Source organism: Dipodomys ordii, unplaced genomic scaffold, assembly GCF_000151885.1.
Source record: "Dipodomys ordii isolate 6190 unplaced genomic scaffold, Dord_2.0 Scaffold144, whole genome shotgun sequence".
Lineage (NCBI taxonomy): Eukaryota > Metazoa > Chordata > Mammalia > Rodentia > Heteromyidae > Dipodomys > Dipodomys ordii.
In genome coordinates this window covers 4,132,081-4,155,034 of record NW_012267360.1, presented here as the reverse complement: position 1 = coordinate 4,155,034, position 22,954 = coordinate 4,132,081, and positions in this window count along the sequence as shown.

Sequence of the window (22,954 nt, the reverse complement as noted above, 5' to 3'; positions counted from 1 at the left end):
AGTGAGTGTCACTTGCTGCCCATGGATGTTTTAAAGTTCTAAGAATTTTTGAAACTTTTCCTAATATGGTTCTTGGTAGTGATCATCCCTGTCCCAGCCTCTCATCTCAATATCTTGGAGAAGAATGAAGGGGGAGCAACATTATTGTCTTCAACAAGGCTGATTACCTTTCTTTTCAAGTATATATCATGATTTCATGATGTATCTCACAAAAATATTATCCTTGCCTCCTCATTTTTGAAGTTTCTATTAGCTTCTAACCCCCTGTAGCCCGATAAATGCACTTAGTCCTTCAATAATGGCCTTAGTTGTGAATTCTAGAAGGATTCCCATCACTCTAAACACTCCCTTTGTATGCTCTCGAGCACCTAATACATGCTTTATTTTACATTTTACATTTGTTTCCACAAAGCTAGTGTCTGTCTGCCAGCAGAATCACTGATAGAGTTATCTTAATATCTCATGGCAGGAAATTATGGCAATCATGCTCATTGCAATATCCTAAAGAATTAACATTGAATTTCAGATTAATTGATTTACTTACTCTACCTTTCTTTATCTGGTCCCTACTGGTAATATATTCATCTTTCTTTTCAAGACAAAGGAGATGTCACACACACACACACACACACACACACACACACACACACACACACACATCCCTCACTGAATTATATTGTCATAGCTTTTAATTCATAACAAGTGAAGCTATCAACTATAATCAGAGTTATATAATCAACTATAACCAACTATAATCAGTTTCAGTGTTTCCCTTTTAATAATAAATAATTTCAGAAAACTCAGATATCAGTTAAACCATGTTTCCTACCTAAATGGCCTTTTAAATACAACTTCCCTCTTTTTTGCCATCCTTGTGCTTCAATTCTGGAATTGAGTGCTATCCCTGAGATTTTGTGCTCAAGGCTTGTTCTCTACCACTTGAGCTACATCTCCACTTCTGGCTTTTTGTGGTAGTTTTAGTAGAAATAAGAGTCTCATGGATGTTCCTGCTGATCTGGCTTTGAAATGTGATTCTCAAATCTCAACCTCCTGAGTAGTTAGAATTACAGGCCTGAGCACCTTGGAACTTGGATTCCTTCCTTCCTTTTTTTTTTTGACTCTCAAATTCAGCTATTCTATTTGGGAGTAACTATTTCAATCATATTGATATCAATTATTTTTCTATAATCTCCATGCATTCATTGTCACACTACAATAAATCATGCAGTGACTCCTAAACTCTCAGCCAAAAGATCTCTTCTACCTTACTAAGTTGATTTTCTCCAATTTTTTTACAGTGGTAGAAAGTTTATTAGTTCTGTACAAGTACAAAGTGGACTATGAAACACTCTCTTTATAACACTGCTTCTCTTATAGCTTGTCGATTGCTCAAAGGTACCACAAGACAGTGAGCTTATTACATACCATATCTCATCTTTATGGGATTACTTCTTCTGTTTTCACATCCAATCCATTTCCACAGATACAGACTAAGTTGCTCATGTACAACTGCACTGGCATTCCGGCTCTGAACATACTTTACCTTTAGAAGTACAGGTACTAATCATGTTTGGCACATCTGAAACATTTGCTTGGGTAACTGATGAGTAATTATGATTTTCCTTGTATATTCTGGCTTCTTTTGTAACGTCATATTATTGTTATTGAAGGACTACAGGAAAAGTTCCTTTAAGAAAGAACTTTTCAAAATTAAGTCCAGAAGGTGATCCTTAATGCAATCTGACTGCCTTAGAGAGAAGAGATCTGAGAATACACAAGATGATTCCAGGGATGTGTTTACCCAGAAGTGATGCTATCAGAAGAAAAAGAGAAAGAATATTCATCAATAAGCCATGGATAAAAGCTGCAAACTCATCTGTCTGCCACTTTCTCTTGTCATTTTCCAGACCTAAGAGAAATGAATTTTGGCTGCTTAAGCCACATGTATATGGAATGTCATTATATCAATTCTAGCAAATTCACAAATTTTCCTTTCAGCTAACTTGTGAAGAAACCTCCAAGTTCTGTACAGTGATTCAATTCCTTTTTTTACGTTATTAGTCACAAAGAACACTTCCTTCCATTACCAGAAATCATTAGGACTTTGTCTACCTCTATTCACATTTCTTCCTTCACTTTAACTGCAAGACAGCCTGAGCCAACTACTCCAATGATAATTTCCATAGTAGAATTGTCTCTCCATTCTTCTTGTTTTTGTCGGTCATGGGGCTTGAATTCTGGGCCTGGGCACTATCCTTCAGCTCATTAGCTCAAGGCTAGAGCAACACCACTTGAGCTACAGTGCTACTTTCGGTATTCTGGTGGTTTATTGGAGATGAGAGTTTCACTGACTTTCTTGCCTGGGCTGGCTTTGAACCATGATCCTCAGATCTCAGCCTCCTGAGTAGCTAGGAATACAGGCGTCAGCCACCAGCGCCTGGCATCTCCATTCTTTTTTTTTTGGGGGGGATCAATCTTTAAAAACAATTTAATCACATAATTAAAGAGTGAAATATCACCACAGGGTTATTCTGTTTTATTACATAATTGCATTGAAAGTAAGGGTACAATCATCACTGTGTATCTGACTTCTCTGCTGAGCAGTGGCCCTAATTCTAATCAGCTGCTGAAAACCAGCTTCCAGACAAGCCTACAATCACATCTCTCATTCTTATACATTGGTGTTTTTTGTTGTTGTTTGGTTTTTTTGTTTGTTTGTTTTTTGTTTTTTTGCTTTTGTCCTGGTACTAGGGCTTAAACTCAGGTCCTGAGCACTGTCCCAGAGCTTTTTTGCTCAAGGCTAATGCTCTGTTAAGGCACACTCAACTTTTGGCTTTTTGGTAGTTAATTGGAGATACAAATCTCATGGACTTTCCTGTCTGGCCTGGCTTCCATCAGCAATCATCAGAACTTAGCTTCCTGAGTTAGGAGGATTATAGTTGTGAGCTGCCAGTGCCTGGCAGACATTTTAAAAATCACCAGCATCTTAGTAAATTAAAAATCTTCTCAGTTATTATCCTTTTTAAAGGTATTTAATAAAGTATTCTTTATTGTGCTTTGCCTAAGCCTGTTAAACCTAGCCTTTCTTAAAAGTCTGACTAACTGCTTTATTTCCAGTTCCTTGTCCAGTTCCTTTTCATATCCCCAAACTCCAGACACATCCAAATGAATAAATAGTTCCGAAATCTTGCTCATTTTCACTTGACTAGTGTTTCTTTCACTCATCTATGCCACTGTTGATTCTTCTGGAAATGGTACCATATGTATTAACCGCCAATTCTTCTTTATCTAAGTAGCTTTTTGCTCCAGGGCTTTTCATAGAAATGATCTGCATTTCTTTTATGCATTCAGATTTCTTGAATTATAACTAGCTTATTTCCATTTTATGCACAACTAATCTAACCTGTGAAGTCCTAAGCAACAAAGCAGTTTTATTCATTATTTTTAGAAGCCAACTCTAGTAAGAAGTCATGTTTTAGTTTGAGGACTCAGGTTACTAAATATGTTCAGAGAAGACACTGAGCACAAAAGAGATACCAGGGAAACAGCTCATCGTGGTTAACATAGTGGTAGAAAAAGTTAGCGCTTCAACTTCTGACTCATTACTAATCATAGAGTGAGTAAAGCAGTACATCACCCGATATTAAAAAGGCTGTCAATCAGATTTGAAATATATGCATCCAATTGTGTTTGTATCAGCTTCAAAATAGAAAAATTTCTAATATGCTTTGCTGAAACTTGTGATCATAGCCCTCTAGAGGGAAAGCCAGTTGTGCTGTCAAAGTAAGATACCCTCACAGGTAAGAACTACATTGGTCAGGGTCCACTGCAATAAAGTACAATTCCCAGATCAGATTGCAAGAAATGATGTAAGGTCTGTGGGTCTGATGTGGTGGCTCTGATCCAGACTATGTATCAAGTTGAGGTACAAACAACTTGTCACTTATTCAGAATCTAAGCTAAAGCAGCCATCATTTCCTAATATTCCAGTGGTCTGAACAAGCCATATGGTCAAACGACAATCAATAAAATTTAACACAAGGGCTCTGGCATTCACAGCATCTTGAAAGGCTAATATGTCTTTTCCACAGTCCTAGATTTGCTGCTGTTTGCACTGAAGGCTTCTGAGGTACAATCATTTTCTGTAAACATTGGGTGAATATGATTGAGTTGCTTGAATTAAATGAAAAGTAAATGAAAAAAAACCCTATATTGCATTGTTTTTGCTTCAGTTCTTTACCATAGAAAATACGCTGGACAGAGGAAGAAAGTGAACTACACAACTGGTGATTAGAGAAATGAGGAAGGGAGTGGGAGAGAGGGAGGGAACAGAAGACAAGATAATGAAAAGAAATGTACTTATAACCTGATTCATGTAATTGCAATCCTGCTGTACATCACTTTTATAATCACAATAAAGTAAACTCATTTAAAAAAAAGAAAATACAAGTCCAGTAAAACCTGAGGGTAATGAGTTGTTAATAATGATGTCTCAGTTTTGGTAAATAATAATAATAGAGAAGATTCACATCTTACAGAATTTGATGTTTTATTTGGTCATTAACTGGAGTCGCTTGGTGGACCCTGATCCACATCCTTGCACTGGATGTCTGCAAATTGATGGCCATGTATTTGAAAACGTCCACGTATAAATGAGTCAATATATTTACAGAGAAATAGAATTTTAAAAACACAAGTGTGTGAACATTTACATAGTAAAGGAGATATTTTCTAGTTATCTCTAAATGACATAAAGAACTGTTCATTCATTTTTTATTTTTTACACTCATATAAAATGAAATGAAGTTTTAAAACCAAATCTTACTATAGATATTAAGCTTCTTTAGAAATGGAGGGTTCAGCCTGGGCCAATTGGATGGTATATATGTTCTGTAAGCTCACAGATTGCTTGTACTGTAGCATGTTGAAAATAAATTTTAGTTGTCAAAAATTTATAAAATACTTTTCAAGTATGTTAAATAATATATGTCTTATCAAGATATAAATAGATTGTGTTAGTCTGAATTTAAGTAATAAACTCATTTGTAATTTCTGGTTGTATTTATATAATGTTTGAGATTCCTTAAAATGCAACATGCTTAACATACAGTTTTTAGAAACATGGCTTATTTCTGTGAGCCAAATTGAGGAATGGCAGAAACAAAATGATTCTTTTAAAATTTCCCTAAAATATGTTACTAAGTTTTGTGTCAATTTTTTTATTCTGTTCTCATCTAGAGTTAATTTTTTGTGTACAAAAAGAATAACTCAAACCAGGAAGTATTTTGTGAGAAATTTTGTCAGTTATTCAGGAAGACCAATTCTATGAACCATTGTATTTTCAATATTTCATTATATTTTCAATATAATGTGGTTCATAATATTTTCAATATTTTCAACCCCCAAAAATGGAATTTAAAATGTAACAACAAAGTAAATTTACAAGACATATGTACATTTTAAAATACTAAATTGTACAAATAATTTGGAATCTTAAACAGTAATTCTAGTATTATTTTCACATACATGAAACTGTTCATTCCTAGAGATTACCTCTAAATGATGTAACTGAATGGCTCAGTTTCCCAAATAATAGCATTCACATGAGGCTTAGATAAAAGAAGTAGAAGGAAACCAAAGCCTTTTACTTTACTCAATAACCAGGGACACACATGGGCAGGATTGACTCATGATTTTGAAATTACATTTTTAAAATAATTGGTTAATAGGAAAGACATTATACATAATTAAATATTAAGACATCAAAAATGATTTTACGAGAGAAAATGAAAGAGGAGAAGAATAAAGAGAGAGATAAGCAGGAAGAAAAACATTGTTTTATGCTATGATCACTTTCTGCTGTTAATTGTCCAAAAACAATGGGATTCCTGTTGGGATATTTTCATGCATCTATACAACATAATTTAGTGATACTCACCCCCATTTCACCCCCATTTATTTAAAGAGTAAAGGACCTTGGAGTGACTCTATTAGCATCAGCAATAAAAGAGAAAATGAGAGAAGAGATGAAAAGATGTAAACACAGAGCACTGGAGGGTAGATGAAAGAAGCTGTCTGATTGTTGGGAACTACACTGGCCAGAAATTAAGTGTGCAAGTAGCAAAGATACCCATCAGAAAGGACAGGGAAGGACTTGCTACCTTCCTAGAAAAGTGGGAAACATGTTTGCAGTGCCTTCACCTCTCCACCTAGACTGATACCCTATTATTTGATAGAATTTTGCATATACCATTGGAAGGTGAATAATAATTTTCATATAGCCCATGGCAATTTTCCTCTTTCAGTACCTTACAAGAGATGCTTGAAATACTACTTCAAAGATTGTGGATATTCTGTATCTATGGAAATTATTTATACCTAATACGTCATTACTTTAAAATTATTGCCATTGGTTAAGTTACTGGAAAATAGTCTCCTATAATTATTCATCAAAATTATAACATAATTTGATGGTCCAAAAAACTGTCTTTCATATGTCACTTGAGGCTATTTAGTAAGGCTTTTAAATTAGGAGAAATACTTTTTTGGAGGTATAATCTGTTACAAATTTTGTGTAGATCTTATATATTTTTCTTGTATGTGCACACATTAGATAGTTTTTATATTGTAATAGTAATATTGGTTGTTAGTTCAGTAGAGAAGAACAGATTCATCTCTTATGGACTCATAGAGGGATACCATAATTTGGAAATTGTAATAAAATAATGTCATGATAAACATGGATACACATGTTTCTCCTTAGGAAGCTGACTGTAACACTTTGGGGGTGTGTATGAAAAAGTGGTATGCCAAGACCATTCATATATATATATATATATATATATTTATATTTATATATTTATTTATTTGTGTATTTATTTGTCAGTCATGGAGCCTGAACTCTGGGCATGGGAACTGTCCCTGAGCAATTCAAGCTAGCTCTTTACCACTTGAGCCACAGTGCCACTTCTGGATTTTTCTGCTTATGTGGTGCTGAGGAATTGAACCCAGGGCCTCATGCATGCAAGGCAAGCACTCTATCACTGAGCCACCTTCCCAGCACCAACTGTTTATATTTTTGATGAACAACGTACTGATTTTCATAGTGCCTAGAGTAATTATATTCCCACCACAAGTAAGAGTTGGTATTTTATTGCATTTTTTCAACTAGATTATTTTAATTTATTTCCTTAATAATAGTCTGATTAGGGTGAGATGTAAAATATATTTACTTTTTTTTTTTTGGTCAGTCATGGTGGGGGGTGGGCCTTGAACTCTGGGCCTGGACACTGTCCTTCATCTCTTCAGCTCAAGGCAAGCACTCTACCACTTTAGCCACTGGACCACTTCCAGTTTTCTGGTGGTTTATTGGAGATAAGAGTCTCACTGAGTTTCATGCACAGGCTGGCTTTAAACCGCCATCCTCAGATCTCAGCCTCCTGAGTAGCTAGGATTACAGATGTGAGGCACCAGCACCTAGCATATATTTACTTTTGACTTGCATTTCCATAATGGTTAAGATTGTTGAACGTTAATAATCAGCCATTTGTACTCTTTCATTTGAAAAGTGTATATTTAATTCATGTTTCCATTTGCTGATTCAATTATTTATTACTTTAGTATCTAACCTTGAGTTCTTTATTTCTTTTAGTGGTATTAGGATCATACTCAAGGTTTTGATTTTGCCTGGCAAAGTTTCTATACTTTGAGCCAGGCCTCCAGCATTTTTTGCTTTAGTTTATTTTTCAGATAGATATTTGTGCTATTTGTCTGAAGCCAGCCTTGGACAGGAGGCACACATCTTGTTGAGATTACTGTCTTACATGACAGTGGAAAAAAATTGCATTTGCAGGAAATTTTGCCAATTGTAGCCTTGAATGACATTCTTTCTATATCTAATCATAGGTACATTTGTCGGTAAGTACAAGGGTTCAGTGCTCTCAGTCATTAATTAAATGTGGAAAAGGCTGCAAGAACTGTGGTCATAACCTGGTACTGTGGTCATACCCTGCCATCTGATTTCACCAGAGCTTCCTGGCTACACTTGTGACTAGAGCATATTCATCATCTCCATCCCTTCCCCTGATGCTAAGAAGCCAGAGGATATATTCTCCTTTTCTATGTGATCTTACTCTTTTTTGGTTGCTTTTCACTTTCCTGTAACATCTCTTATAACTTCTGATGCTCTACCTCTTTTTCTTTTAATAACCTGTGACTACAACAATGTGAACATCAATGCTTATATATTACTTATTGTACAATATGTCTGAATATACTGGTCTTATTTTATCAGAAAAATGATTTAAAATTCTCCACAACCTCATGCACATTTATTTTACTCATCTTATTTAAATTTTTTTTTGCATTACCAGGATTCAAACTCAGGGCTTCATGCTTGCTTGACAAATGTCCTCCAGAATTTTTTTAACTTAAAATTTTTTTTCATATGTTTTTCTCAGGGACAGCTTTCTTTCTCTAACTTTTGCCTCCTAACTAGCTGGTGGCACATGATACTTCGTCTGCTTTCTATGTTGAGATTGGAGCTCACTAACTTCTTGCCTGGGAGTACCTCAAACAGTGATCCTCATTGTCTTTACCTTTTAAGTAGCTGGGATTATAGGTATGGTCCTATAATTGCAAATATAACTTTATACAAAATCTTAAGTACTGTTGTCTTTTTTTTCTTTTAAAGTGAAATTACAAGTATTTCAAAATACATAGAATTATTGTAAACATTAAATGCAAATGTGCCTATGAATCTTTCTGACAGTATATACAATGGGTTAAGCATTCAGTAAGCAATATCTGTAATTACTTATTGAAAGATGTACGTTCACTACATGTAGCTAAAAGGGAATGATTTATTATCACTATTTCATTAGGCTGATTCTAACATTTTCTTCTCATAGATTGGAAGCTCTAGAAGTAAACAGTGAACTATTTACTGGCTTTTTTCACAATAAGAAAATGCATGCCACTGAGTAAATAAATAGTATCTATTTGCCAAATGAATAGATGATAAGAATAAATAAAGAATTTGTTTATGCTGTTGTTAGGGATGCACATTATTTAAGAAATCAATGAGGAGGGTAGAACTAGCTAGGTTGACAGATTTCTATCACAATATGTCAAAGCCACAGCATTAGAACATGTACTGGAAATGATCATATCAATCAACAACTGTCTACTTTAAGTGCAGCTCTTGGAAAACATTTCTATATAATTACCTCCTGAAAGAATATGATGATGAATGTTTTTAAATATATATGTATATATAGACTGTAAGAATAGTTTTATTAAGTCAAAAGGAGAGTCCATAAGTAGTAATATCTTGAAAGCAGATTTTTGGAGGGGTCTGTTCAAACTCTTCTAGGGATTAAATAGGAAGCCTAGAATATACTAGACAAGGGCCATTCCCACATGCTGATGTTGCTTTCATGCTAAGCTTGTTAAAGGACACAGAAGGAACACTATTTGAAGGCAAGTGATGTCTACTTAACACAGAATTTGAAGTCTACTGATGCGTATTTGTCAAAACAGATTAAAAATAGATTTTCTAAAAGCTTGTTTTGTGACCTAAAAGGCCTTCTATAGATTCTAAAGGATTTAAAAACAGTATCTAATATTTTCTTCAAAGGTGTGATGGAGAAGAGTTGGAGGGTGTGGGAAGGAACTACTGGGTTAAATAATATTCAATAGTTTCTTTATCACCATTTGTGTAATAAAACTAATGAGATACTATAAAGATTCCATATCAGCATTGTCCAGAATAGTAAATACAGTAAATTGTTATTGAGACCCAAATTCCAATGCAATAAATGTAAAAATTAATTGTCTTGAATTTTGTTTTCTTTTAGCACTGGGTCATAAAATTAGATCCTATTATTCATTAGACTGGCAAACATTTATCACATCTGTTTAGTCTACTTTTTTTGTTTTCTTTTCTTTTTGGTTATTTTGTTTTTTATTTTATTTTATTTTTGTGAACATGCTGTCTTTTTGGTTATTTTGGAAGGTAAGGTCTCATGAACTTTTCTTTTTTGATGGACTTCAGACAGAGATTGTGAGGGTGACATTCTCAGTCTCCTGAATAGCTGTGATTACAGAGATGAGCCACTGGTGTCAGGATAATTTGATAGAATTTTCATTGACTTAAGTTTAAATAAACAAATCTGGCTACTGACCACTATTGTTTTCTTTTTAAAGGCTGAATAATATTTTATTTTTAAATACACTTTTATTGTAAAAATATTATACAGAGGGGTTACATTTACATGAGCAAGGTAATGAGTACATTTCCTATCAAGCATTATCTCCTCCTTTGTTTTTCCCCTAACATCCCTTCACTCCCACCTCCACACCTAAATTCTGACCTACTCCTCTAAATTGTAAAGTGTGTTCTTCAACATAATGTCTGTTACATCTCTTTGTTACAATGAGTCAACCTCTATCTCTATTTGGCCATTTTGTTTTTCCCATTTGCTCCCCGAATTAGAGAAATGTATATAAAAAATGCAGGGCACTGACATCAAATACAGGGAACAGGGGTTATACCTTGGAGGAGGAAAATACAAAGAAACAAAAAAATCACATTGTACATTATAAATATGTTAGAAACAATACCAAGGAAGAAAAAACCACTGTGTTCCTATCTTGGGACTCATTTCAGTTAACATCATCTCTATAGTTATGTACATAGCTTTTGAATTTTTCTGCTTGTCCTAGACCTATAGTAGTTATGGCAAATAAGGGAAACCATGGGACCTATGTTTCTTTGGGTCTGGCTTACTTCACTTTACATAATTTTTTCCAAGTCTTTCCATTTCCTAACAAATGGGGCGATGACATGATGTCATTCTTTATAATGGAGGCATAGAATTCACACACACACACACACACACACACACATCACAATTTCTTGATCTATTCATCTACTGAGGAGCATCTGGGTTGGTTCCATATCTTAGCTATGGTAAATAATGCTGCAATAAACACAGTTGTGCTGGTAGCTTTAGTATAGCCTTGTTTGTGATCATTTGGGTAAATGCCCAAAAGTAGGATTGCTGGGTCATGGAGGAATCTCCATACTGCTTTCCAAAGTGGTTGAACAAGTTTACACTCCCACCAACAATGCAGTATGGTTCCCTTCTGTCCACATCCCCTCCAGCATCTTTTGTTATTAGAGTTCTTAATTATAGCCATTCTATCTGGGGTAAGATGGAATCTCAATGTTGTTTTGATTTGCATTTCTTTTATGGTAGAGAGTTTGAGCATTTCTTATTATGTCTATTGGCCATTGTTATTTCCTTTTCAAAGAAGTTTCTCTTTTAGTCTTTAGCCCACTTATTTATTGAACAGTTGTTTCTTTGAGGATTTGTTGTTGGGAGGTCTAATTTTTTGAGTTCCAAGTATACTTTAGATATGAAACCCTTAGCTGTTGTATGGCTAGTGAAGATCTTCTCCCAATCTGTGGGCTTCCTATTGATTTGCTAGTTATGTCTTTTGCCATGCAGAAGCTCTGCAGTTTCATGCAATCTCATTTGTCCAAACTTTCTTTGATTTGTTTTGTTTCTAAGTCTCTATTAAGAAAATTTCGGCCTGTGGCAAGGAGAACTAGGGTTTCTCATATTTCTTTCTGTATTGTTTCCAGGATGTCTACTTTTATTACGAGGTCCTTGATCCATTTGGAGTTGATTCTAGTGCAGGGTGATATAAGGATCTATCTTTAGTTTTGTACATGTTATTAACCAATTTTGTCAGCACCATTTAATGAAGAGGCTGTCTTTCTTCCTTTCTATTTTTTAGCTCCCTTATAAAAGATTAGGACGCTATAGGTCTGTGGGTTCATTTCTGGGTTTTCATTACATTCAATTGTCCTCAGGTCTTTGCTTGTGACAGTACCAAACTGGTTTGATTACTATGGCTTTTTAGTAGAGTTTGAAACTTGATATTAATATTCCTCCAGCACTATTCTTTCTGTTAACTATTGTTTTTGCTATTAGGGTTCTTTTATGGTTTCATATGAATTTTTGGATTGCTTCCTCTATTTCATCGAAGAATAAGGTTGGGATATTGATAGGTATCACATTGAATTTGTAGATAACCTTGGGAAGTATTGCCATTTCATGATGTTAATCCTTCCAATCCAGGAGCATGGGAGGTTTTTCTACTTCCTAATTTCTGTTTGATTTCCTTTTTCAGGTTTTTAAAGTTTTCATCATAGAGGTCCTTCACTTCTTTAGTTAAGTTAATTCCTAGGTATGTTATTTTTTGTAGGACTATTGCAAAAGGAGTTGCTTTCCTGATTTCATTGTTGGCATACAGAAAAGCCATTGTTTTTGAGGGTTAATTTTATACCCTGCTACTTTGTCAAAGTTTCAAATCAGCTCAAGCTGATTCCATGGGATTCTGTAAATACAAGAACATGTCATCTGCAAAGAGGAAGAGTTTTACTTCAGCTTTCCCTATTTGGATTCCCTTTTTGTTGGAATCTTGTCTTATTGCTCTAGCTAGGCATTCTAATACTAAATTGAGGAGAAGTGGAGAGAGTAGATATCCTTGTCTCATTCCTGAGTTTATTGGAAATGGCTTTAGTTTTTCACTATTAAGCATTATGCTGCCTGTAGGTTTGCCATATACAGCCTTTATTGTATTGATGAATGTTTCATGGATTCGTAGGTTTTCCAGAGCCGTCATCATAAAGTGGTGTGGGATCTTGTCAAATGCATTTTCTGCATCTATTGAGCTAATCATATGGTTCTTATCCTTGCTCTTGCTGATGTGATTAATTATATTAATTGATATTAGTATATTGAACTAGATTTTCATTCCTGAAATGAATCCTGTTTGATCGTGGTGTATGATTTTTTTTGATGAGTTGTTGAAGTTGATTGGCCAAAATTTTGAAAAGTTTTGCATCAATGTTTATCAAAGAAATGGGTCTATAGTTCTCTTTCTTTGATTGATCCTTGCCTGCTTTTGAGATGAGGGTTAAAATGGCTTCATAGAAAGAGTTTGGTAGTGAATTTCCTCTTTCAATTTCATTGAACAGTTGGAGGAGTACTGGTCTGAGTTCTGCTTTGAAGATCTTGTAGAATTCCTCTGTAAATCCATCTGGTACTGTGCTTTTTTTAGATGATAGGTCTCTTACTGCTGTTTCTATTTCAATGCTTGGTATGGGTCATTCAAGTTGTTTTAAGTCATCTTGATTTAGTTTTTGCATGTTGATATTTGCTACAAAATCATCCATTTCTTTCAGATTCTTAAACTTATTAGCATAAAGTTTTGAGAAGTATTCCCTTATAATGTTCTGAATCTTGATTGTTTTTGTGGTGATGTTTCCAGTCTCATCTCTGAGTTTGTTTATTTGGGTATGTTCTCTTCTTTTTCTGATAAGGTTTGCTAAGGGCCTGTCAATTTTGTTATTTTTTTCAAAGAACCAACTCTTTGTTTTGTTGATTCTTTCTATTGTTTTATTTTTAAATTTCTTGGATTCTAATTCTTTTAATTCTGATTTAATTTTAATTATTTATTTCCATCTACTGGATTGAGGTTTAGTTTCTGCTCTTTTTCAAGAAGGTTCAGATGTCTCATTAAATTGTTGGATTCAGATCTTTCCAATTTGTTGATATAGGAACTCAGAGCTATAAATTTGCCTCTGAATGCTGCCTTTGCTGTGTCCCAGAGGAGCTGGTAATTTCTAAGTTCATTTTAGTTGAATTTCATGAACATTTGATTTCCTTTCTAATCTCTTCAGTGACCCACTGGTGAATCAACAGTGTGTTGTTCAGTGTCCATGTTTTACAGGACTTTCTTTGGTGGCTTTTGTTTTTGAGTTTAATTTTATTTCCTTGGGGTCTGAGAGAATGCAGGGCAAAACATCAATGTTTCTGAATTTGGACAAATTTTCTTTGTGACCTAAACTGTTGTCTATTTTGGAAAATGTTCCATCTGCTGCTGAGAAGAACATGTATTTTGATGCTGCTTGGTGAAATATTCAGTAGATGTCTGTTAAATCTTGTTGATCTATGCAGTTATTTAGATCCGTGGTTTCTCTTTTGACTTTTTGCTGAGTTGATCTATTTGGTGGGGATAGTGGTGTGTTAAATTCCCCAACAATTAATGTCTTTGGATTTATGTGAGATTTGAGGGAAAGTAGTGTTTCTTGGATAAATTTGGGTGCTCCATTTTTTGATGAATAGATATTTAGAATTGTAATATCCTCCTGAAGGACTGATCACTTAATTAGTATGTAGAAACCTTCTTTTTCTCTTCTCACTAATTTTAATTTAAAGTCTATTTTATCTGATATTAGGATTTCAACTCCAGCCATTTTATGGGGGCTGTTTGCTTCATAGATTTTATTCCAGCCTTTCACTCTCCGAATATGTTTTTATGGGCAAGGTGTGATTCTTAAAGGTAGCAGATAGAAGGATCTTGCGTTTTAATCCAACTACTATATCGCTTAATTGGAGAGTTAAGTCCATTAATGTTGAGAGTTAGGACTGAGTGGTGTTTGGGAGTTCCTGACATGTTATTCACCTTCTTGGGAGCAGTGACAAGTGGGTTCTTCCTATGTTCTTGAATTCTAAGTTTGTTTGTGGTTTCTTGGCCTTTATTGTGATCTTGTTGGTTTTTCTATTCCTAGAACATCGTTAAGTATCTTTTGTTGGACTGGTTTGGTGGAGAAATATTGTTTCTGTTTTTCTTTGCAATGGGAGGTTTTTATGTGGCCTTCAGTTCTGAAGGAGAGTTTAGCTATGTACAGTATTCTTGGTTGATAGTTATTTGTCTTTAGGGCATGAAATACATCATTCCAGGCTCTTCTTGTTATAATTGTTTCTGCTGAGAAATCTGAGATTATTCTATTTGGTTTCCTTTTATACGTGTTTGATCTTTTCTCCTTGACAACTTTAAGAGTCCTTTCTTTGGTCTGAATTAATCCTGTATGGATTATAATATGAAAGTGGGATGTCCTGTTTTCGTATGGTCTATTTGGGATTCTAAAAGGTTCTTGTATATGGATAGGCCTATTTTTTGGATGCTTGGAAACCTTTCTGCTAGGATCCTGTTAAATACATTTCCTAGGCCATTAGCTTCCACCAGTAAGTGCTCCTCTACAGCATTACCCTCAGATAAGGCCTTCTGATGGTATCTTCTAAATGTTGAATAGATCTATCATATTTCTTGGATTTTTCTTGGATAGTAGTCTGTTCTTTGTCTATAATATCTAGGCTGTCTTCAATCCCAGAGATTCGATCTTTTGCATGGTCTAACCTACCATCAAGACTTTCTACTTTTTTTTTTTTAATTTCCTTTCCTTCTAATTGGTTGGCTTTGATGGCTTCAAATTCTTTGTTGGAGTTTTGTTTTAGATATTGTATGGACTTCCTTACTTCCTTAATTTGGTGTTCAGTGTTAATTCTCAATCCCTTAATTGATTGGTTTCCTTGAACTCCCTTTCCTTCTGATGGGCTCCATTCAGCATTCTCTTTGTGGCTTCCTTGGATTCCTTCAGCTGTCTGTTTATGGACTCAATGAATAGCTCTATTGACATTTGTCTATTCTCATCCCGCTCAGACAATTCCTGTATTACTCTTTGATTAGCTTCCTCATGCTCAGGCAATTCCTATTTTACTCTTTGACTGTTCTCAACCTGCTTACACAATTCCTATATTAATCTTTGATTAGCTTCCTCATGCTCTCAAGATACCTGTATTAATTTTTGGTTAACCTCATCATGCTCACAAAGTTTGTGTGTTAATCTTTGGTTAGGCTCCTCTTGCTCCCTATCATGCTAATACTGAGTCCTTTGCAGGTTTTCAATCTTCTCTTTCACCATGTTTACCAGTAATATTTGTAGAGATCTTTGGGAACTATGCCCTGGATTATTCATTAACTGTTCTGTCACCTGATTATCATCAGTGGGAGTTGAGATGCCCGTTCTTTCCCTTTTTCTTGTTTCTCCAGGTTGTTTTGCCCATTTCATATGAAAGTAACACCAATTTTATGCTAGAACACTATTTTAAGGCAAGCCTAAACATGAGTCCTGTAGTTGCACAGTCAAAATTGGTGCAGATACAATCTATTTAACATCAAACAACTATGGATTAATGGGCTAAGAACATCAAAGAGGGATTCAGCAGACCACAAATTAATATGTTTAATGAGAATTGTGGGAAAAAATAGGATTAAAGGGATGTGGAGGTGTAAAAGGAAAGAGTGAATTTAAGTAAATCCTATTCTCAGAGAGGAAATGGATAGAACAGAATGAAAGGAGGAAGATAAACAGGAAAAAAATGAAAAAAACAAAAATTTAAACTTAAAAATGAAACACTTAAAATTATGTAAGTATGAAGAAATAATACTGATAGAAGAAAAGGATAAGATGAGAGGAGGAGAGAGATAAAAAGGAAAAATTAAAAATTAAAAATGGAGTACTTAAAAATTATAGTTATAAAGAAATAGTAGTACTATTAAAGAAGTTAAGGCTAAGAGGTAATGAATTGAGTAATCAATTTCTGAATTAAGTATGTACACAATGAAGTATAAGGTCTAATATTTGACGACAGGTATATATCTGGGGATGAGCAGAACAGCAATTAAGTCATACAAAAAATAAAAAAGGACCAAAAGGTTAAAAGAGATAACACACACACACACACACACACACACACCTAAAATAAAAATTATGAAAGAAAATAGAAAACTATTTTTTTAATATTTAAAGAAAATTAGGTAGAAAAACAAGTTATTTGATTCTTTTTTTATGTGTGTGTGGGGGGGTCCGGGGGCATCTTGTATCTCCCCTGTGTCTGTAACCAGTCTCTTGGTGGAGTCTCTGGTTTGCTTGTGGTGCTTGGTTTTTCTGTGGCTTGATTTATTTCTTAAGTCAGTTTGCTTGAGCAGACAGAAAAATGCTCTACCTTACCCAGGACTTTGTGATCCTCCTCCCAGGGTAATTCACTTGGGAGGAGGTCTGCTTTGAGTATCTCAAAAGTTGGAGATGGCTGTTTCCTTTAGCCTGGAGTTGCTGTGATGAGACTAGGTTCTGGGTAGGGTTGAGGCCTATCAGCAATCAGTAGCTTTTCCCTGAAGGACTAGCTCCTGAGATACTCACAGAGCCCAGCCTAGAGCCATTCTTAGGATTTATGTTTACTGAGTTTCAATTGTTTGTTTTTCACCTCTCTTGCTGTCTAGGTTGCAATGGGGAGGGGCAGCCTCTGGCTCTGTTTACCCAGTGAAGAAAGTCACTCCTCTGAGGGTGGAGCTTTCTCTGCTTGGGAGAATGACTTTCCCCTGGGTGGGGCTGAGCCTGGCAGGTCAGGCTCCTGTGACCTAGTGAATGGCTCCTATTGTTTTCTTCCAAGGCCTGAGTTGAAGCTGGCTGCTTGGCCAGGCCTTTGTCAGTATCAAAGATGAAATTCTTCTTGGGTAGTTGGTGAGGGGCTACCTTCCCAGTGTTTCTCCATGAGAAGGAGTGAAGATGTCTTGGGGGTACTCACTCTGGTCTCTTGGTTTCGGGGCCATCCTTGGTCTGCAATCAGCATGATGAAGATTTCTGCTCCTTGTCATTTCTTGCTGGTGATTAGTAGAATCTGTTCTCACACTGCATCATGTGCCTTTGTCCCAGGCTCTCTCTGTTTATATGGCAGCCACATCAGCAGTAGCCGCTGCTTCTCAGACACCAGCAAGTGCTCAGATCTGTCTCCTTGACCAAGCTGCCTGGAATTTTCCTTTCTGGCCAAACTCCCTGTACTGTGATGGCACACTTGGTGTGATTTTTTAGCCTAAGACTGTTCACAAGAACACTAAAACTGCTTTCTTGCTTAGCCTCCAGCTTCTCCTCTGCCATCTTCCTCTGGACCTACTGATCACTATTTAACAGGTGTATATTGTCTATGAAACTTTGGAACTACATAAAAATGAATAAAAATTTCTCTCTCTAGTTGCCCCAAACATGGTTCAATATTCCTCTCTCAATACAACTTAGGAAATTTCTCACAATTTCCCTGTGTACCTTTCTATTCATAGGTAATGTTAAATTTCAATTCCACAGGTCAATCTGAAGTGCTGCATTAACTCAAAAGAAATTTATCATGAATAATTAAGAAAATAATTTCAAGGTATTCATTTTGTTATTGAGACAAAATTATATACATACGAGCTGACATTTATAAAATTAAAATAACATTTCTTAATTTTTGGCAATAACTCCATACTGATCTTCAGTTTGGGTCATTTCCCCATGTTTTTGGTTATGATTGTGCTGAGTTGGAATCACAGTATCATTTTGATTTACAATTCTCTGATGGCAAGTGTATGATTTCTAGGAGATTACCATCAAGTAAAAACTGCTTCTCCTTAGTTTCTTATAGTTTTTACTGTACTGTGGGTGCTTGGTATTTTTCTGTAACACTACTCAACCCTGGTGAAGACAGGCTATGTTTCTACATCTAAAATTTGTACTTTATCACTTCATGTAAAACTGTGGTTTTAACACAATATATCTAGAGAAGATTTGCTGTTTTGATAAGATTACTTTTGTAGCCCCAAGTGAAATCATTGTGTAACTTTCATATTTTACTAATGTGCATTGTTGAGAATGACAGATATGACTATAGGTGTTTTTTTCATTGTTGTTGTTTGTTTTTTCATTTATTGTGTGGTTTGAACTCTGGTCCTGGACTCTGTCATCGAGCTCTTCAGCTTAAGGCTGGTGCTACTTGAGCGACAGTGCCACTTCTGGTTTTCTGGTGGTTAATTGGTGATAAGAGTCTCACTGATGTTCCTGTCTGGGCGGTCTTTGAACCCCAATCCTCAGATCTCAGCCTCCTGAGTAGCTAGAATTATAGGCATGAGCCACCAGCACCCGTCCACAAAATAGGCATTCTAAGACTGACATATTTTGCAATCTAACTTGTGTCCTCAATCAAAAACAAACTATTCAGTGAACAAAAAGAGGAATGTCATGGAATTCCATTATGATTGAAAAAAACTATTTAGTGATTAATATCAATATAGATTTTGTGGTATTATCTATTTAAAGCACACCACATATTTGAAAGCTCTCTTTTATATTGTTTTGATTGATATCATTTCTGTATTATCGGAGCTATGATTTACCTTTTTGGTGAGAAGTTGTATTATTATATCCTATATGAATAATTTATAAACAATATTAACATATTGTCCATAGTTCTAGAAGAAACTAAATCCAAAATGTTGATTCAGGTATTCCATGTCTAGTGAATACTAATTCCATATACTGAACCTTCTTGCTGCGATATATTGGTGAAAGGAGTTAAGAGAACTCTTTCAAGCACATATTTTTTGCTTGGTTGTTTGTTTGCTGCTCCTAGGGCTTGAACTCAGGGACTGGGTGCTGTCCCTGAGCCTCTTTGTGCCACAGTTGGCTCAAGTGCCACTTATGGCTCTTTCTGAATAGTTTCTTGGTGATAAGAGTCTCATGGAGTATTGAAGGTAAGTGTCTAATGGACTTTCTTACAACGGCTGGCTTTGGAGCACAGTCCTCAGATCTTAGTCTCCTGATTAGCTAGAATTACAGGAATGAGCCACTGGTGCCTGGCATTGAGCATATATTCTAAGAGCACTATACTATTCATGAGGGTATTGATCCCATGAGTTAACTACTTGCCTAAGGCCCCACTTTTTAAAAATATTTTTATTGTAAGATACTGTACAGAGGGGTTAAATTTACATGAGCAAGATAATGAGTCCATTTCTTATCGAGCATTGCGACCCCCTCCTTTGCTTATCCTCTACCCTCCCTTCCCTTCTGCCTCCCCAACTCCTCCCTCCCTCCCCAAAGTTGTCAATGCTAAGTGAAATGAACCCTAACATAGGGACACAGGAGGTTTTACCTTTCTTGCTGTTGTTTTTAATGTACTTATAATGTACCAGGTGATTTTTTTTGTTTCTTTTGTATATTCTTCCCTCATGGTATACCCTGTTTTCACTGTATTTGTTTCCAGTGCCTGGCATCTTGTATATACATTTTACTAATTTGTGGAGGGGAAGGGAAATAACCAAATGCTGAAATAAGGATACAGGATGACCCATCGTAACAACGAGATGTACAAGGCAGCAGTATTTAATGCTATCTCAATAGATCTTAAGTCCCAATATCTGAATCATGGAAGACCCTACTGTATAACCCCTAGCAGAAGTACATGAGAAGGTATTTAGTTCATGATCGTGAAGAAAGAAACATTATTTTCACTTGTATATTCTGCTTTCTGATTAGAAAACACAAATAACTATTATCAGAATACACCATTTTAGAATAGTAATCTTGTACATATTGAAATTTAAAATGTTAAACTGTTGTATTCCATTTTTTTTATAATTCTGTGTCATAATATTTATCAGAGAAAGTTTCTGCAATAGCCTAGTTTAGGGCAGCTGTCAGGCTTCTTAGATCCCAGAGTAAAGGACAAATCACTCCTACAGCCCCAGGTTGATTGTAGTAGAGGAGTCTTTCAACAGGGCCATCTGAAGTCATTCTACTTTTAAACTATTTTAAATATTAGAGATCCCAACATACCTGAATTTCTTAAGGTCAGTGATCTATTTTGTACTTCCTGTAGTAGATCATCTAATCTATGTTGGCGGTGAATGATACTGTTAAGAAAGAAGGAAAAAAATGAAGGAAAGAACTTTGTTGTGCAGCACTTTCAGTTTAAAGGGGCATTATTATCATAGGAAATGTAACAACAGAAAGAAATGTGCCTGAATGTTTGTAGAGGTGACATGTTGCTAAAAGAATGTATTTGGATGCATAGTAATATATATCCTGTTATAATAATGACTTTTATATTTTGTTTTAATTCCAAAAATTGGGGGAAAATAATCTTTAGTGTGGTAAAGTGTGTGTGTGTGTTTGTGTGTGTGTCTGCAATATATATTTTATACACTGTTCTTACAGTCAAACTCAAATGAGTTCATTTATAGTTTATAACATTAGCTGGAAATAATATTTAAATCTGTAAGAAAAAAATCCTATCTTTGGCTTTCCACATCTTCCCCATTAATATTTGTGATCATTTTTCAATATTTTATTCAAGAGTCCTTTCAACAATGAACTCACCACCTTCCAAGTCAGCCTAAACTGTTCCAGTTTTGAACACTTCAGAGTATTGAAATTTTCTTTTCTTTTCTTCTATTGAACTGAATCATTTTCCATTTTAAGTTAGATGTGATAGTTTTGGTACTGTTCTCTGAGACCAGATAAAAAAAGATTCAATCCCCTTTCTAAATTAATTTTTCTTTGTCCAAACCCTTTAAATATGACTTGCTTGTATAGCTTGTCCCCCTTCCCACCCTGCCAAAGCCCAGTACAATTTAAATTTTTAAATTTTAAATTTTCTTTCTATGATTTCCTTCATACTTTCCAGACTATGTTATTCTAGAATCTTCTACTTAAAGAAAGCTTTTAAACATCACAGGGAAATGTGAGACACTATGGTTTCCTTTGAACATTAGTATTCAATATTATTACAATAAAGTATTAATATTATTGCTGTCATAACAGGTAGACAAGATTATCCATTATTCTCTTTTCTGAAGACCTCTTCTCCTTTTCCCCATGAAGTCATCAGCGGTAGATAAATACAGCTATTAATAAAGCCATCTAGTTTCTCCCATCTATTTATTGGCTTCATCTTGAAGAATATTCTAGACATTACCAGCAAAGAAAGAGACTGAATTTAACTTGAGTGAAATCATACATGAGAAAGTGTGTAGGCACTACCGTGCACTAATGAAAAGTACACAGGATATTGGGAAGGAAATTGATCTATGTGACCCTGCCAATTGTACTAGCTGCTAACCATTCTCCAAAAGACATTGGTGGCAGGAGGACTCTATCTTTCTTGAAAGTTATCTTTTAAAGAGATGTCTCTCAAATTAATAAAGAAAACACACAGAGAGATTAATATCTTTAAAGTACAGAGAATGAATTTTCCATTTAGTTTTTCACAAAGAAAACAACAAGGGATCTATATTCAGGAAAAATCAACTTGTCTAAAATTAGTCAATCTGAGAAGATTGGGCTGATTCTCTCACTATCTACTTGTACTATTGACAAAGGACCTTACTTTTATCAAGTATATAGTACAAGGACAAGTTACAAAGGTAAACTCTGTCTCTCAGTATCTACTTCTCTCTCTGTCTTGCTTATAATAACAAGTTTGTATCATTTTATATGTATTACACTAGAAAATTTTATTTTAAAAGTTATCGGACCTTATTTTTGAAATGGCAATGTCTTGATCTTGTTATGACATGTAGATATTCTATAGATTTTTTCTTGCTTTTAAGACACAGAAATTGAAAATATTAGTTGTGACCTAACTATATTATATTATAGAGTGAATAACTTTAGAAGGCAAATACATAGGAAAAGCAGAGAAATCAATGACAGATCTCAGATTTCCAATTATGTGAACAACATTGCTAGCCAAAGAAAAGACACCTCTCATAGGGATTGGGAAACTGGTTGGAGTGTCTTCCTAATAGAAAAACAGTTATAGGACTATGGTACATTAAGTATTTTAGTCTGACCAACTCTAAGATTTAAATTATGAAAGGAAAGAAAAGAATGCCATATAGATGCCATATAGCAGGAGATACTGAAGTCTAAATTTAATAAGCTAGTAATATGCAGAAAAATATAACAGTACTGTCTCAAAAGCAATACCTGGCGTACTAGCTTCAGGACAAAGAAGTTGAAAAATCTATGAATTTTTTTTATCTGGACAGTCACTTCACTTTGGTAAAATACTTAACACCCTAGAGATAATTTTTGTTTGCTTCCCTTGTCAGTCTCTGAGACAACCAACTAGTAGCATACCAAGAGTAGTGATGTTATTTAAGTATAGAACTCAACAATGATCAAAATATTCTATGATAAAGTGATAAATAACATTTTGTG